Raw genomic sequence first — 18,867 nt, forward strand, 5'->3', positions numbered from 1 at the left:
GACTAGGACCCCCACCCCACCCCGCTTTACTTCAATCAGATACCTGAGCAGGAGGAAGACGCCAAGGCAGCTCTGGAGCCCCTCCAGGAAATTCTCTGCCAGCGCCCCCAACCGTCCCCTGGCAATGCTTGCCTGGGCTTCCCTCCCACACCCTCTTCCTCCCAGTCTAATGGATGAGATGATGCCACACACCCCTCACCATTTTAATGTCAATCAACTTTTTTGGAAGGGGGACAATGGAACCGTGGCCCCTAGAAGTTGGCTCCTGGGCCTCTTTCTACCCCCTCCCTGGGGAGTCAACCCTGAGGGCCCTCTTTGGTGATGGGGACCCTCATCTGAAGGACAAGGGAGGTTGGGGTTCAAATCCCCACGACGGGGTGAGCTCCCTTTGCTCTGTCCCAGCTTCTGCCAACCTAGCAGTTCAAAAACATGCCAGTACAAGCAGTTGTGGCATTTCTGTGCACTCTGGTTTTCACCAATGTACCCCACAGCGGAGACGAGCACCCCAACCCCACAGTCGCCTTTGACTGGATGTAATCGTCCAGGGGTCCTTTATCTTTTGAATATCCCAGTGTTATTGTGCGTGGGGGGAGGGTAATCTCCTGCGAGTCAGGCGGGGGTGCCACCCCCTCTATGATGGGGGGGCAGTTCTTCCTGTACTGGATCCTCAGGGATCCTGCACCTCAGCCCACAAGGCCCCTTTTCTGCAAGGTGGTTCTTTGGCCACTTCTTCCCTGCCTCTGGTTTACAGAAAGCTGCGAAATCTGCACATGCCCAGAGTATGGAGGATACTCAAAACTGTGGTTATGTTTGGTGTGGGGGAAAGGGGGAAGAAAGGGGGGGCGCTGTCTGCGGACAAAGGTCCAGGGGTCCTTCACCTTCGCCTTCCCTTTGGTGGGCATCGCACTTCAGTTTCCGCAAAGGGGCCCCGGGGGGTGCAGGGCAGGGGAGCATCTCTTGGCCCCCCAGGAAAAGAGAAACGTGGGGGGGGGGAGAGGGGGAGAGACTTCCAGGATGAACCCTGCCGGTGGGTCCCAGGGAAGGCGCTTCCAGGAAAGGCGCTTTAACATTCAGGTTTTTAGTCATTTCAAAGTAGGGATCCAGATGCACACGGCAGAATGGTAACGGGGAACCCCCACCTCCCTTGTCGTCACTCTGCATAAGATGGGGGGGGGGCCTTGATGCAGAGTCCTTGGCCCAGATGGAGGAGGGAGGGCAGCCCCTAGAGCGCAGAAGCAGGCAGGGAGAGGGAGGGAGGGAGGGAGGGGCGGTCTGGGTGCCCTCGGCTTGCCAAGGGTTAAAAGGAGCAGAGCGGGATTCCTAGAGAGGACAGGAAGGGGAGGGCGGGGGAGGGCAAGGTCCTCCCCAGCAGAAGCCCCTCCCTGCCCAGTCCCTTCCTGCGAGCAACGAGGAGGCCGCTTTGTTCTCTCTGCTTTGCAAAAACTTCCTCGGTGCCCCTCCTGGAATCTGGTGAGTCTCTTCTCTCTTCCCCCTTGGGGTGCAGCGGGGAGAAGGGGGTCCCAGGGCTGCAAGGGAGGAGGCAACCCCCCCGTTCGGCTCATGCATGGGGGGGAGACCCCCAAGTCAGGGAGCAGAGGGTCCTGCCCCCAGTTCCTCTCTGCCGTGCCAGGGAGGGGCTGAGTGTCCAGCAGGTCTGCAACTCTGTTCTTCCTTTGGATCAAGATGCTGCCTTCCTTTTGGGGAGGAGTCTTTGGGGCAACAAAAAGGGCATGCAAATAAGCCCCCTTCAGATTGAGGGGAAAGTCGCATTTCATAACACAGAGAAGCATCCGAGGAATCCGAGGAAGGAGAAGCCCTGTGGAGTGGGGAGATACAGCCCCCGCCCCCAAGTGTGGAGACTGGAGGGGAGACCCTCTCCCACCATCTACCCAAATACAATTCCCAGAGTTCCCTGGCAAGAAGGGGGGATTGGTGACCACTCTGGGAATTGCAGTCTTTGGGCAGCAGGGCTGAAGCTGTCTCCTTGCACCTCTCAGGGTCCTGAACCAATTCTGGCTCCCAGGATTCTTGGGAGGAGTCCCTAGGGCGGGTGAGATCTGGTTTCCAACCTTGTGATGGATCAATAGCTAAACATCTGCCCCCTCCCAGCTGAGCCAGTGCACAGACTGGCACGTGCCACTCTTGGGAGCAGGAGCTGCATCCAGCCTTGCTCAGCTCAATATGTTTAGGAAGACCATGCCCCTCCTGCCCTGGCAAGGCACTGGGGTGAAGCTGCCACCGCCATCAAAATCCTGTGCGAATAATAATAATAACAATAATCTTTACCTGCCACCCATCTGACTGGGTTTCTCCAGACACTCAGGGCAGCACATATAAAAACATAATAAAACATCAAACATTAAAAATGTCACGATACAGGGCTGCCTTCAGATGTGTCCTAAAAGTTGTGTGGTTCTTTATTTCCTTGACATCTGATGGTAGCGTGTTCCACAGGGAGGGCGCCACTACCAAGAAGGCCCTCAGCCTGCTTCCCTGTAACTTCTCTTCTTGCACTGAGGGAACCGCCAGAAGGCCCTTGGTGCTGGACCTCAGTGTCCAGGCTGAACGATGGGGGTGGAGATGCTGCTTCGGGTATCCTGGGCCGAGGCCATTTAGGGCTTTAAAGCTCAGCACCAACACTTTAAATACTGCTTGGAAACATACTGGGAACCAATGTAGTTCCTTTAGCAGCGGTCTTACATGGTTCCAGCAGCCACTCCCAGTCACCAGTCTAGCCTCCGCATTCTGCAGAACACTAAGTGAATGACACAGAGGTTGCTGCAGACTAAAGTTAGAAAAGCTTTAATTGCTACAAATGGCATAAGGAAACATGATATGGAATTAAGGGAAAAGATGGTGTTGACCTGGAGTGGTTAGAAAATTTCTGGTCTCTCCCCGAGTGCCACAGGCCCTGCTCCAAAGAGAGCTTCTCTAAAGAAAGCACAACCAAAAATCACTCCATTTTGCGTGAATAAGGAAAATGAGGAGGTGGCTAAGAAACAGCAGGAGCCAGATCCTAGTCCCAACCTTCTAGGGTCTCTCAACAGCTCTAATGATGAGCAGAAAGAGGTTTGGGGCCCAGCCAGCTCAACTGTTAAGGCATCTCTTGCACTGAGACGTGGGGGCACCCACATGTAATAGCTATTCGGCTGTATTCTGCCCATGCTCTGGGGCTGCAGTTTTCAGGCTTGGGGACAGGATGGTGCCTGGTTTTTGCACCAAGTTCTATCCATAAGCCCCTCTGAGTTCAATGGGGTCCACTCTCAGGTCATTAGTGTGCAGACCATGCCAGCCTTACGAAGTGGGGTGAGGTGCAAACAGATTAAGTTGGAACCACTGGAGAAGTTTCAAATGGGGTTTCTGTTGGGAAGGGGCTGCCCCATTTGTGCTTCTCCAGGCGCAGGGGGATATCTAGGGCAGGAGAATCCCTGCAGGGCCTCTGAGGCTCCCTTTGTTTCTTCCTCTCTCCCAGGACCCTGCAGCTTGTGGTGGCTTCTCGACTCCTCAGGAAGGATGAAAGAGACTGAATCTGTAAACCTAGCGAGGATGGAAGGGGGAAGATGGACAGTTGACCTGGTCAGGTTGTCTCCTGCATCCCTCCTCACAGCCTCTGAGCGTTCCCTCCCAGGGACTTCCGAGATATCTGGTGAGTCCCAGGGGAGGGGAGATGGGGACATGGATGGATGGGGCTGGAGAGTTACTGGGGCTTGCTCATTTTGGGGGTGGGATGAGGCAGGCAGGCGGATGGAGTTTGAGAAGGTGGGCACCTTTTTGGGCTCCTCCACCTGCCTTCCAGCGCCTTTGACATCTGCAGGCAATTTGAGCCAGGAATACGTCACAGCTCCCCGGCCACCGCGATGTATTGGTGCCAGTACTGTGCTCTGAATGCCCTACCAATGTCAGAGAACTCACTGATCCATTGCGCAGCACTAGAAGCCATGATTCTTTAAATTACCTGATCCTAATTTCAGGACTGATTGCCGATGGGGCCTCTGTGTTTTGCCCTTTTCTTTTCTTTTAGGAATAACTTTTCCTTTTCTTTTAAAAACAAGGATCATATAAGGCTAATATATGATACAAATATGTAGACTAAATAAATTTGCAGGAATAACATGTCGTTCCTCGTTGGTGATCAGTGTATGAGTTCTGGGTTCATGAATTGGTATAAATTGAAACAAAAAAGGGTAAACAGCGGAGAACAGAGAACATTCAACATCGCATAGCCAAATTCCTATTCAGAAGCTCTTGTGACTGTCGTGCTTAGATTAAGTGTGAGTAATAGTCATTTTCCATCTTCTGTTACCAATTAAACTATACAGAGTTGGTCTCCTCATGAAAATGAGAGGAGATTCAAAGTGAAGAAAGATATTTAGGAAAAGGTTTAAATTTAGACCAAATTTAGATTGAGGCAACAGCTGATGGGGAGTGTGCAGGTGAAGATGTTCCTGCTTGTTTCAGAGGAGGCAGGGACGTTGCTGGATCCTGACAAGAGAGCTTTTCGTAAGGAAGTCAAGAAGGAGAATTGAGGGATCATGGACCCTCTCGTTAAAATTCCCTGTTAGATCATAACATCAATTTTGAAATTCCATACATACCTCTATTTCAGGGGTGGCCAACTTCCAAGAGACTGCGATCTACTTGCAGAATTAAAAACTTGGAGTGATCTACCCCTGTTTTGTAGGGGTTCAGGTCAAAGTTGTTGAGCTTTTATTAGCAACTCACCAAAGGAGCGCTGGGGGGAAACAGCCTCCAGCCTCAGTTTGTAAGCTCTGTCTTCCATTCTCCAACAATGGAGGGAGGATCCGGGAGGGGGCCAGCAATTGACTGCGATTGACCAAAACCTCGCAGGGATCAACCAGCAGATCGTGATCGACCTGTTGGACACCCCTGCTCTATTTGATGAACCACCACTATTTGGATGGAGACCAACAGCATCTGGGATTCTAACATCCACACCGTGAGCCCTGAATGGAGGGATATCAACTGTTTGTGAATATTCTTTGTCTAGTCATGCATTTTGAAACAATGACCAGGCTTGTCTGAACCACCCAGGCCTTCTTAAATGTGGGCTTGAGAGTTTTTAGGGAAGTTGAAGTAACTTCTGTCAGGTTTGTTGTTTTGGCTTCTGTTTGCATTTGATTGACCAAAGAGATGACTGACCTTGCATATGGGGTGGATTCCAGGATTGAGCCAAATCAAATCTATCCCAGATAAAAGCCAAGCAATATGTCAGTTATTACCAGGAAACAAAGGCAGTGGAAACTATTGTAAGGCCTCACATCTAACTTCAGTCCTTCCTTTATCACAAGCATTCATTAACGTTGTTCAATAATGGATGTGAAGCACGTCCCCTTCGCTCTGAGTGGGGTTGGGGTCCGGGGCAGCAATGCAGACTTAGCACAACTTACCCTAACATGGCAGTGCATTGCTGGGGGAGGGGTCAGGTGGTGGGTTTGATGGTTCTGTGTCATCTGCGCCCCGGTCGCAGTATGCTGGCAGTGTGGCCCATTGGTTTCAAGAGAGTCAGGCACCCTCAGGCGTGCTCAAGTGTTAGGGGGTTGAAGATGCCACACATCTACAATGCCATTAAGTTAGACTTCAAGGCTGTCCTCTTGAGGCTGAAACGGAGCACTCTCAAGTCTCTTGGTGAGATGAGGGGCGGGGAACTTTGTTCAATAATCTGGAGCTCCATTTCTTCCTGAGGCAATAATTATCTTCTCTCTTCGTTGCAGATGGTGATGAATGGGAAGGGAAGAACAAGGGGGACCACAACAGAATCCACATATCGGAGAAATCAAATAAATATTCAGAGTATGGAGAGAACATCGGCCAGAGCTCCCAGTCCACCTCCCATCAACGAAAGAGCTTCATTCGGAGGGATAGCCTCACTTCACATGAAAGAATTCACAGAGGAGAGAAATTGTATTACTGCACAGAATGTGGAAAGAGTTTCAATCGGAAGTACAGTCTCACTTCCCATCAAAGAATTCATACGGGGGAGAAACCCTATCAGTGCTTTGAATGTGGGAAAAGTTTCAGTCAAAGCTCCCATCTCATAATCCATAAAAGAATCCACACAGGGGAGAAACCCTATCAGTGCTTAGAATGTGGAAAGAACTTCAGTCACAGCACCAATCTTGCTTCCCACCAAAGAATCCATACAGGGGAGAAACCCTATCAGTGCTTTGAATGTTTAAAGAGCTTCAGTCACAGCCGCAGTCTCGCTGTGCATCACAGAATCCATACAGGGGAGAAACCCTATCAGTGCTAGGAATGTGGAAAGAGCTTCAGTAACAGCACCAATCTTGCTTCCCACCAAAGAATCCATACAGGGGAGAAACCCTATCAGTGCTTTGAATGTGCAAAGAGCTTCAGTCACAGCAAGAGTCTCCCTTTGCATCACAGAATCCATACAGGAGAGAAACCCTATCAGTGCTTTGAATGTGGAAAGAGCTTCAGTAAGAGCGACCATCTCGCTTCCCATCAAAGAATCCATACAGGGGAGAAACCCTATCAGTGCTTGGAATGTGGAAAGAGCTTCAGTAACAGCACCAATCTCGCTTCCCACCAAATAATCCATACAGGGAAGAAACCATATCAGTGCTTGGAATGTGGAAAGAGCTTCAGTAACAGCACCAATCTCGCTTCCCACCAAATAATCCATACAGGGGAGAAACCCTATCACTGCTTGGAATGTGGGAAGAGCTTCAGTCAGAGCACCCATCTCACTTCCCATGAAAGAATTCATTCAGGGGAGAAATCCTTTCAGTGCTTGGAATGTGGAAAGAGCTTCAGTCGAAAGGACAGTCTCACTTTTCATCAAAGAATCCATACAGGGGAGAAACCCTATCACTGCTTGGAATGTGGGAAGAGCTTCAGTCACAGTCAGAGTCTCTATTCCCATCAAAAAGTTCATACAGGAGAGAAACCACATTAGTGCTTGGAATGTGGAAAGAGCTTCAGTCACAGTCAGAGTCTCTATTCCCATCAAAGAATCCATACAGGGGAGAAACCCTATCAGTGCTTTGAATGTGGGAAAAGTTTCAGTCAAAGCCCCTATCTCATAATCCATAAAAGAATCCATACAGGGGAGAAACCATACCAGTGCTTGGAATGTGGGAAGAGCTTCAGTCAGAGCCGCAGTCTCGCTTTGCATCACAGAATCCATACAGGGGAGAAACCCTATCACTGCTTGGAATGTGGAAAGAACTTCAGTAAGAGCGCCCATCTCGCTTCCCACCAAAGAATCCATACAGGGGAGAAACCATACCAGTGCTTGGAATGTGGAAAGAGCTTCAGTCACAGCCGCAGTCTTGCTTTGCATCAGAGAATTCACACCAGAGGGAAATCTTCTTAGTGTTTGGAATGTGGGAAGGCCTTCAGTCAGAGTGCCACTCTCATGGCCCACCAAATAATTCATACAGGGTTGAAAGCATATCAGCGCATGGAATGTAGATAAAATTCCCCTCGTAAAAAAGTCAATTCAAGAACTCACAGCATGGTGAATAATAGAATGGTAGATTCGGAATCTAGTCCAACACCTGCCAACGCAGAAAAAAATCATTTCAAGCATCCATGACAGATGGCCATCCAACTTCTTCTTATAGACCTCCAATGAAGGAGAGTCCACCCCCTTCTGAGGGAGTTCCTTTTCACTGCTGGCTCTTACTATCAGAAAGTTCCTCCTGATCTTTAGGAGACATCTCCTTTTGTGTTGCTTGAATCACCTCTTCAGATTCCTTCATGACCTTGAGAAGGACTTCTGTATGAGAATGTCCAGGGGATTGGACCATGCTCTATATTTGGGGGGAAACCCATGGAGAGGAGTCTGATATAGGGCTTAAGTCGTCTAGGCATTGGTCAGATTGTCATAATTACAGACATACTTACTGGTTTGGACGGAAGTGATTCTTATTCCAGGGGAAGTGGTGACCCTGAGATTACAGGTGCTCTCACCAATATTGTCCAAATGTCCAGTAAAACTTTGACACAGCAGACCAATACCCGCTGAGGTCAATGTATTAGGAGGTTAGGTTTAGGGCCGTGTGGTATTGCTTCATTGTATGTGGGGTCCCTATAAAGGGAACTTCTTCCTCTAGGTGGGAGGGAGACTGGTCAATTTACCATCAGTTGAATGCAACATTTAAGTCAGATTTTTAAAAACGGATTTGCAGAACAAAACTCACAGTTTGAAAGGCAGTTATTAGGCTCCAGGGTTAAAATATTATCTAAATGTTACTGAAGTGGGATACAAAGAATGAAATGATAAAATCATGAATGAGAAGCTGGGCCAGAGATGTAGGACAAAACATTGACTTTGCTTTATGGGAGCAACTGTGGAAAGTAAATTTAAGATTTACAGCTAGCTACATGCTAAGGGAAAACTTCATGAAGATGATTCAGAGGAGTCAATCAAGATCATCAAGGGTCTGAAACCAAGCCATATGAGGGGGGCTTGAAGGAACTGGGGGGGTGCGTATCTATTTCAAGTGACGTTTGCCGAAATCTACGCTTGCAACATGGGCTGTCATATGTCCAGATTTTCCCGGACATTTCAGCAATTTCCGCCCAGACGCTGCTTACAATTCTGGATATATGGCAACCATGTCTGTATACAGCGGTACCTCGGTTTTCAAACAGCTTAGTTCCTGAACAACTTTGAACTCAAATGCTGCAAACCTGGAAGTCAGTGTTCCAGTTTGCGAACTTTGCTTCGGAAGCCGAACGTGCTCCTGAGCTTCTGTTTTCACTGTTGCGCTGCTAATTTGCGCCCTCCCCCATTGTAATCAAAGCCTTCCATTTCCAATTGCAGTGTTCTGAGGTGTTATTTGGTGCTTTTGTTTTTGCTAAAAGTAATGGCGTTTTTATTTGGCTTTTTCATTTTTGTGACTGTGGCTTCTTCTCTGTTTTTGATTGATTGTGTGACTGCGGCAATGCATAAAAGCCCCATCCAAACAATGTCTATCATCAGTGCAGGTAAGAAAAAAATAATAATTTTAATTTTAATCTAAAGTACTGTCTTCTTTCTTTTATAGTCCAGTACATTGATTATTGCTTTCATTTTATGGATCAATGATCTCGTTAGATAGTAAAATTCATGTTAAATTGCTGTTTTAGTTGTTTTTAAAAGTCTGGAATTGATTAATCTATTTTGCATTACTTTCTTTTTTTAAAAAAAATATTCGATTTTTTACATATATGCTTACAATTTTTAAATTTGCTGTACAATTTTTTCCTTTCCCTCCCCCCCCCTACCCATTGGAAGGGTTCAAACAATTATTCTCAGCCACGGGCATAGTGTCTTTAGTTTCTACCGAATGTCTTTTGTTCCAGTAGTTTTTATCCAATCAAGATAGGGGTTCTATCTGTTCCTTATTGTGGTGGACTTGACCTTCCACGTTGTTTCCTGTGACATGACTGCGACAATGTCTGACTGAATAAGTTCAACAAATAAGTATTCCATGCCTCTACTGTCTTTTCCTCTCTCTTTCCAACCTAAAGCTGTCGTTGCCTTTCCCGCTAATATCATACCTTTGAAGGTAAACTGGTCACCTTTCTCTATTGCCATGTTTCCAAGTATACCCATTGTCATGAAATCTATTGATAGCTTCATTTTAAAAAATTCCTTAATAACCTTTAGGACTTTTTCCCAGAATTCCTTTACCTCCGGGAATTCCCAGTACATATGGGAAAACCATCCCTTGACTTGTTTACAGTGCCAACAGCTAGAATTCAATCCTGCTACCATATTAGCAAGCTGGGCTGGAGTTATGTAGCATTGTTCCATTTGCTGTTTTCTCATCTCTACTTTAATATTTCATTCCATACCTTCTTATAGTTGAATTCTGCAGTCTTGTTAATATTTCTGCAGAGTTTGATGCCTAGGTATTTTATTCTTTTAGACCCCAGGCCCATTCCTGTTATGTTGTTTATTACGTTTTTTCCGGCTACATTTACATTAAAATACATTATTTCTGATTTTGTTATATTTACCCCTAATCCAGAATATTCCTCAAAATCTTCGAATATTATCTTTATTTCTTTTATCCCTTCCTTAGGATTTGTTATGATTCCAGTAATATCATCTGCAAACAAATTGATTTCCATCTCTTCTTTCCCAATCCTATAGACCTCTATCCTCCCACAGTTCCTTATCCTTTCCGCTAGTTGTGCTATAGCCATTATAAATAGGAACGGCGAAAGAGGACACCCCTGCCGAACGCCTCTGTGTATTGGGGGAGATTGGGAGTATTCCCCATTAACTCTCCCCACTGCTGTTCTTTCCTTATATAGTTCTTGTATCGCGAACCGATAAACCTCTCCTATTCCATATTTTGTCATTGTTTCCCATAAAAAATGTATCACATGCTTTAAAGACATCTAATTTCAGTAGCCCGAACTTTTTTACTTGTCCGTGATATTGGTCTTCTTTTATTATTTGGGGGGTGCCATAATTTTGGCGAAGATTTTATAATCTTGGTTTAATAGACTTAGAGGTCCATATGAACCTACTTCTTTAGGGTCTTTGTTTGGTTTTAAGATTACCATTATTTCTGCCTTTCTCCATGTTTCTGGGGCCTTTTCCCCTTCTAGTATACTGTTAAAAAGTTGTAGTTCCGGGGCCAAAATTTCTACCATTTCCTTATAAAATTCAGCTGTAAAACCTTATGTTATGTCGTTGTTATGCAGTTTTTGTGCATAAGGTTTCATTGGGCTTTCTTGCCTTAAAGTAGCCTGGCATACATCTCGACTCACCCACACTCTTTTCCCTTGGAAACTCAATTTCCTTCAAAGTCTGGTATACCTGCTGTTGCAGCTTCTCTCTAGAAAACGTAACTATTGCATTCCTGGGGGATTTTCTCCCCTTAGGCCCTCGGCAGCAATGGGCTCGTTCCACATCTTCTGCCTTCAGACTAACTCCTTGAGTACTACTACTACTACTACTACTACTACTAATAATAATTTATTTATACCCCGCCCATCTGGCTGGGTTTCCCCAGCCACTCTGGGCGGCTTCCAGCAAAACAGCGGCTTCCAAGATGGCGACGGAGACAGCAGGCTATTCAGACTCCTCTGCTTTTAACTAAGCTTTTAAGTAGTTTTAAGTAGTTTTTAACCACTTCCTGGTTTTAAACTCTCAGTTTTAACGTTTTACTAGCTGTTTTATTACCTCCTCGCTTTATTTTTAGTTTATTGTTTTATTGTTTTATTGTTTTATTGTTTGACTGGAGAACGGCGGGGCGGGGCGGAGCAGTGGGTCGAGGGAAGCCACTTTCTACCTCCGAATAGCGATGCCCCAAGCTCGCAGAGAAAGCACCTCGCTCTCAAGTTAAAGAAATCTGGAGCATAAAGTGAAGTCTCGGAGCAACAAGGAGAACCCGGAGAGAAAAATTTCGTGGAGTTCAGCTGACAGCCAAAATCAGCACAGACGCAAAGCTATATGCAGAGCGGAAAAAGGAAAGTGAGTTGCCCTAGCGGCCATTGTTTCTTTCCCCCTACTAACTTTTTTTAAAAAGTAACTTTTTAAGAAGATACACTGAGTGTTTTATCATTGTTTTAAGTGATAAGGAAGGCTAATAGCTGAAGGAAACCTGCTGTGAACTTTTAATGCAGCTGAGCATTGTAGCGTGTTTATTACAACAATAAAGAAATAATTTACAACTTTAAAGAAACAATGGTGATGACCAGAAGTGGTTGCAAAACCTCAGGCTTTTCTCTGAAGGCTGTAAGACCCACCTTTAAAAGAACCACTCTAAAGAATGCGCAAACAAAAATCACTCGCTTCTACATGAACAAAGCAAAATGTGGAACAAATGAGGAAACGACTGAAATGAGTGAGAACAAGAACAAGGAGGGAAGAGAAATTCTACTCTCTCCTACCAATCTCTCTTACAGCCATAGTGAAGGACTGGTTATGCAAAGAAAGGAGTGTACTAAAAGCAGTGATAAAAGCCTGAATATATTGGAAGCAACACAAAATATCCTCGATACAGCCGATGAGGCATCCCCGAAACTGAAAGCCAAATCCCAAGTTCCCCCCGAACCATCGTTAGATCAAAAAATGGAGGAACTAATGTTAAAACAAATTTCGGAATTGGCCTCGGGAAACAATAAACCTTCGAAAGACTCTTATCCTCATTCCCATGAGACAAATGAAGAGGGTCTTTCAATCATCAAATGGCTGGTGCTCCTTACTGAGGACATTGAATCCATCCATAAAGTCCTACCTGGACATTTGCACAAAAATTCTTACCATCATGGCTGACTCCTGTAAAACTTTCTGGAGAAAACCCGTCGGAATGCCTGCAGAATCAGAAAGTAACCATGGCCTCGCCTCCACCCTCTGTAGGAGTGGCCCATTAAGGAAGGGTAAGAAAGCCTGCAGAGCTAATGCTTGTAAAAGAAGACCCATAGTTGTAAAGAATGTTAAAAAAAGTAAAAACATAAAAAAATTTAAGTCAGTGCATTATAAAAAAATGGTTTTTAAAAAGCTTTTTAACCTACTTGAGAGCACAACAGCCTCTGGGACTAGAGGGAACCTGGTGAAGTCTTTAGCCAAGAAGTCAGTTAAACAGGATTTGCCCCCAAACGTCTGTGCTGATAAAGCTCTGGATTGTCTAAAACCTTCAGCGCATGCTCCACCACCAAGCCCTAAGCAAGATTTATTGCCCCAAGACCCATGGTCCTACGTTTTAACCATAGACAACTCCAAATCCAATAAGGAGAGCATTCCAACAAATAAGAACTGGAAGCTGGTGTTGCTTCAAAACAAGCTTGTTTTTTCAAGCTATCCTAAGCCTCCAGGATTTATATCACAAGAGGATCGCAAAGTCCATTTACTAAACTTCCTTAAGCCATACATGCCAGGTACTTTGAGTAATCCCTCGGAGTTGGACAAAGTGGAATATCTATATTTTGATGGCTTGCTTGCCAGGGCGGTGGTTACATTCCATGATCGGAGATTGTATTTCTTCCGGAATTCCTCCCAAAATCGTATTAGCTCTTCTCTGGGGGTCCGGCAATTCTGCCCCCTGTTTAGATAGCGTAGTTACTTTTTTTTTCATCTTCCTGGGCTAGCTCTTTAGCTTGAATTGCTAATTGCTTCACCCCCTTAATTTTGACTCCTTCAAGTATTACAATAATATAAATCCTAGTTAAAATATTTTAAAAGACGGACTTCCGGTTGAGCCCGACACCAGCGCGAACGGGGATTTTCTCAGCTGAGAGAATCCCGGGTTTTCCGAAGGAAAAGGGGGTGCTACAGGGCGCAGTAGCCCCCGAAAATACTCTCTGGAGGAGGTCCAGGAGTTCTGGTTCCCGCGGATGCCGAAACGCTAACCGCCCGGCCGTCAGGTAACTCCTTTTGGGGCGAAGAGAACGGCGGGCAGGGAAGCGGGCTGAAGGGAAGCCATTGCTGCCTTCGGAAAGCGAAGCCCCGAGTTCGCAGGGGAAGTGCTCAATTCTCAAACTATAAGAAATTCGGACCTAACTACAACAAAAAAAGAATTGATTTGGCGCAAGGAAGGATTCGGAACCAAAAGTTAAAACAACAGAGGTCGGCTTTCTCTGAAATCAGCTCAGACGCAGGACTGCAAGCAGAGCTGGAAACGGAAAGTGAGTTGCCGCTAGCGGCTTTGATCTCCCTCTCCCTTTAGAAACTTTCTAAAGTAACGGTTACCTTTTGAAGTAACTGTTGCAGCGGCAGTGAGAATATAAGTAAAAAAAAGGGGAGGGAGGTAGAACTTTTAAGCCCTCGAGGAAACAAAGTATGGAGTCAGGAGGAGTCCGTGATAATTGGGATCTGTGACTCTCTGAATATCTGCGCAACAGAGCTCAAGACTCCATTGTTACTATTTATAGAACAATGTTTCTTGTCGGGAACGCAGAGAAGAAGGAAAGATTTGAAAGTTGTGCCTACAAGCTTCGTTAATATCGCAGATTCTTGCTGCTTTTTTGCTGTTTTTTTTTCTTTGTTGGAAGGAGCATAAACTTATTTTCTTTTTTTCTTTTTTTCAAGCCTTGGGGGAAAACAAGTAAAATTGGCCAAAAAGTGCTGTCTGAAACCCTGTGGACAAGCAGGGAACTACAACTTGTTTTTTTCTGGAACTGGCTATTGTTGATTTTTTTTTATGCATTTTTTCGGCCCCCAAGCTTAGAAACTGGTTAAATTATTTTATTGGGAACTACCCTATTTTGGAAACCATTCAGAATTGGACTAAGACTTTTCTTTTTGAGACTACAGCATTGGACTCCTGATTTTGACTCTCTTTTTGGTTTGTGTTGTCATTTTGGCAAACTCCAAAAATTTTTTTTTTTCCTTATAAAATTTGTGACTTTGATCTGCTTCTATCACCAACTTGAGAAGAGTTATTGAGTGCATCTGGATTTAAATTTTGGGATAACTTAAGAATTTGGACTTTTGGATTATTTTGGAGAGGAACCATTTACAATTTGGATTACAAATTTTTTCTTACACTTGTCTAACCTTTCTTTTATATATCTATTGACTCTTCTGTTTGGACTATTGTGGATTGGACATTTTGGTTTAGATTGCTCTTATTTAATTGGAAATAGCCTAATTGGTGGCAGAAGAAGGATTAGCCTAAGTGGTGGCGAGAAGAGAAGGGTCGTACCATCCTACCTCTATTAACAACAATTGGATCTATTGACTATACCCTTTCCGACTCCCAGGGGAAAAGGACTATTTGATAATTGATGTGATATTGTTCGATAGCAATAATCTGAATATTATTTTATTTGGTGTATAATAAGTGGGTACAAACGGTTATTGGGTGAAGATGAAGAAATCGGGGGAAGGAACCCCAGGGGACAGGAAAGGGTCAAAACAAGAGTCAGACTTTAGAGCGGAAATTTTGAGGATGTTTGCAGAAATTAAAGAAAGTGAAAAAAATTTGGAAACCAAATTAGAACAGGTGGATAACAGAATTGGTAAAATGGACAAAAAAATTGATGAAACAGTTAATGAACTTAAAGGGCAAATAAAAGAGGTAACTAAAAGAACACAAAAATTAGAGGAAGGGTGGAAAAGAACAAAATTAGAAATGAAAGATATGAAAAAAGAGGAGGAAAGGATGAAAACAGGTATGTCAGAGATGAATAAGACCCAGGAGGAAGTTTTAGATTCGATTGCAATGAATGAATTAAGACAGAGAGAAGGAAATTTGAGACTGAGAGCAATACCGGAAACACAGGGAGAGAATATTAAAGAGAAATTAATAAAGGAATTGGCACAATGGTTGGAGATAGAGCAGGAAGAGTTTGCGAAGACAGTTCAAAGTGCATTCAGATTGAGAGTAAAATCAGTTAAAACACGGAAAGTACCAGGAGATTGTTTAATCACGTTTAAAGATAGAGACATGAGGAATCAGATACTACAAAAAAATAGAGAAAAAAGACTAAATATTGATGGGAACTACATCATCATTTTCAAAGACATTCCAATAAGACTGTTGAAACGAAGAGAGCCATATAAAGCATTTGTACAAATCCTCAAGAGAAATAAAATAGAATTCAGATGGGAATTTCCTGAAGGAATCTCATTCTTCTATAAAAGCAAGAAGCATAGATTGACCAGTCCAGAAGAGACAAGCAAGTTCCAGAGAAAATACAAAGAATTAAGAATAGAAGAAGATGAAGAAAAAGGAGCTGTAGGAGGAATAGCGGTAGGAGGACTGGGCTCAAGAGCAGGTGAAGAAAAAGAGGAAAGAGGAAAGGGATCAGACGAAGAAGAAGAAGAGGAGGAAGAAGAAGAAGAAGAAGAGGAAGAAGGGAAAGCAAAGGAACAATAAATTTAGAGGAAAAAAGAATATATTTAATTTAAGAGGCAAAAATGGCATTAAAAATTTGGAATTGGAACATTAATGGAATGAATGATAGGAAAAAAAGGAATAAAATTGAACAATATTTAAAAAAGGAAAATTTGGACATAATCTGCCTACAAGAAACCCATGTGGCAAGGAAACATAGAAAAGTCTTGATTAACAGAAGATTAGGGAATGAGTTCATTTCTTCTGACAAAAGTAAGAAGAGAGGAGTGGTAATATACGTGAGGAGTAAAATCGATGCCCAACAAATCTTTAAAGATGAAGAAGGAAGAATTATTGCGATACAGATCAAATGGCAAGGCGAAAAAATAATAATTGTCGGGATCTATGCACCAAACGGAAACAAGGTTGATTTCTTCAAAAATCTGGAAGAAAAGCTGTTCGAATATGTGGACCAAAAGATAATAGTACTGGGGGACATGAATGGAGTGGTGTCACTGGAAATGGACAGACTGAGAGCAGCAGGAATTAGTAAAGAAGGAAAACTTCCAAAAACATTTTTCTCATTGATAAAAAGCTGCAATTTAATAGATATTTGGAGATTGAGACACCCGCTGGAAAAACAATTTACATTCCATTCGGATCCGAATCAGTCAATGTCAAGAATTGATCAAATTTGGGTCTCAAATGAGCTAACTCCAAGAATCAAACAAATAGAAATCCAACCAAGAGTAATATCAGATCATAACCCAATAAAACTGGAACTACAAGGATATGAAGAGAGAACATTTAGATGGAGAATGAATGACTACCTTCTAGATGATCAAAAAATTGTGGAGAAAGCCCAAAAATCTCTGACCGATTATTTTGCAAACAACTACAATAAAGGCACGAAAATCAACACGGTTTGGGACGCTAGTAAGGCGGTTATGAGAGGATTTTTTATCCAGCAGAACTCTATCAAAAATAAAAACAGAGAGAAAGGAAAGAAGGAAATCTTGAGACAAATAATGGACAATGAACAAAAATTGGTTAACAAACCGAATAATGAGAAAGTCAAACAGAATATAAAGGCGTTGCAAACACAATTTGCGATGATAATCAATAAAGAGGTGGAATGGAACATAAAAAGAATGAGACAAAGGAATTTTGAATCGGCGAATAAATCAGGAAAATGGCTAGCCTGGCAAATTAAAAAAAGAAAAGAACAGAGCACAGTTAACAAAATCATCGTGGAGGGAGAAGAAATAGACAGTCCAAAAGGCATCAGAAAAGGATTCTTGGATTTTTACAGACATCTATATAAAAGAACAGAAAAGAATAATATGAGAAAAATAGAAAGATATTTAAAAGAAAAAATGGTGCAGAAGATCCCGACAGAAAAAAGAGAAAGGCTGAACATCCCAATTGAATTAGACGAAATAAAAGAAGCTATAAAAGAACTTAAGAAAGGGAAAGCCCCAGGACCGGATGGATTCACAGCAAGATATTACAAAGAGATGAAACACATCCTGTCGTTACCTCTGAAAGAAGTTATGGACAATATTCTTAAAGAAAGAGAAATCCCGGAAACATGGAAGGAAGCATTTATCACATTTATCCCGAAACAAGATTCTGACTTAACACAAGTAAAAAATTTTAGGCCTATTTCATTACTCAACACAGACTATAAAATTTTTGCAAGTATTTTGGCGAAAAGGATTAAAAGAATATTAAAGGATATTATACATAAGGACCAAGCGGGCTTCTTACCTGGCAGACAAATGCGAGACAACGTAAGGAATATAATAAATATTTTGGAATATTTGACTGCCAGAAGTGAGAAGCAAGCGATGTTAATATTTGTTGACGCAGAAAAGGCCTTTGATAACATATCTTGGGACTTTATGCTAAAAAGTTTAGAATATATGGAAGTAGGGGAGGAATTTCTCAACGGAATTAAAGCAATCTACACGGAACAGAAAGCTAAATTAATTGTAAATAATGTGATTACAGAGGAAATTGGGATATCTAAAGGTACACGACAAGGGTGTCCACTTTCACCATTGCTATTCATCATGGTACTGGAGGTCTTTCTAAAATCATTAAGGGAAAACGAGGCAATAAAAGGGGTTGAAGTAGGCCGGAATGAATATAAAGTGAAAGCCTTTGCCGACGATCTGGTTATAACAGTAGAAGATCCCTTAGAAAGTATGAAAAACATACTTACGGAGGTGGAGAGATTTGGTCAAGTGGCAGGATTTATACTGAATAAGAAAAAGACTAAAATAATTGTTAAGAATATGGACTCAGATAAGATTGAAAATATACAGCAGCAAGCAGGCATAGAAGTGGTGAAAAAGGTGAAATATTTAGGTATTTGGATAACCCCCAAGAATATAGATTTATATCAGAATAACTATATACCAGTGTGGAATGGGATAAAGAAAGATCTGGATATGTGGGGACGAATGAAATTATCATTTTGGGGAAGGATTTCAACGATAAAGATGAGCGTGCTACCAAAATTATTGTTTCTATACCAAACAATACCTATAATTAAGGGGACTGGGGTATTTAAGGAATGGCAAAGAGTAATTTCAAGGTATATCTGGCAAGGAAAGAAGCCAAGAATTCAATTTAAGTTACTGACTGATGCAAAAGAAAGAGGAGGCTTCGCCTTGCCAGACTTGAAATTGTACTATGAAGCCTCAGGTCTCTGTTGGTTAAAGGAATGGATAAAATTAGAAAATACGGAATTGTTGGATTTAGAAGGATTTGATAATAGATTTGGATGGCACGCATATCTATGGGCTGGAAAGAAGAAAATCCATAGAGGTTTTGGAAACCACATTTTCAGAGGACCGTTAATAGAAATATGGGAGAGGTATAAAAACCTACTCGAAACAAAAACTCCACACTGGTTGTCGCCATTAGAGGTTATGACGGTTAAAAAAATTAATATGAGAAAGAATTGGATTACATATGGAAATTTGATCATTAAAGAAGGGGGGAAATGGAAAATGAAACCCTATGAAGAAGTGAAAGAATTTGTGTATGATTGGCTACACTATTTTCAAACAAATGAAATGTTTAAGAAAGA

The 18,867-nt window shown here is 43.1% G+C and overlaps 1 pseudogene; it reads left to right on the top strand.

Annotated features, from left to right (window-relative positions):
• The first annotated feature begins 1,409 nt into the window (after positions 1-1,409).
• Positions 1,410-18,867, top strand: part of LOC128409335 (zinc finger protein 850-like) — a 42,412-nt pseudogene continuing 24,954 nt past the window's right edge.

Source organism: Podarcis raffonei, chromosome 2, assembly GCF_027172205.1.
Source record: "Podarcis raffonei isolate rPodRaf1 chromosome 2, rPodRaf1.pri, whole genome shotgun sequence".
Taxonomy (NCBI): domain Eukaryota; kingdom Metazoa; phylum Chordata; class Lepidosauria; order Squamata; family Lacertidae; genus Podarcis; species Podarcis raffonei.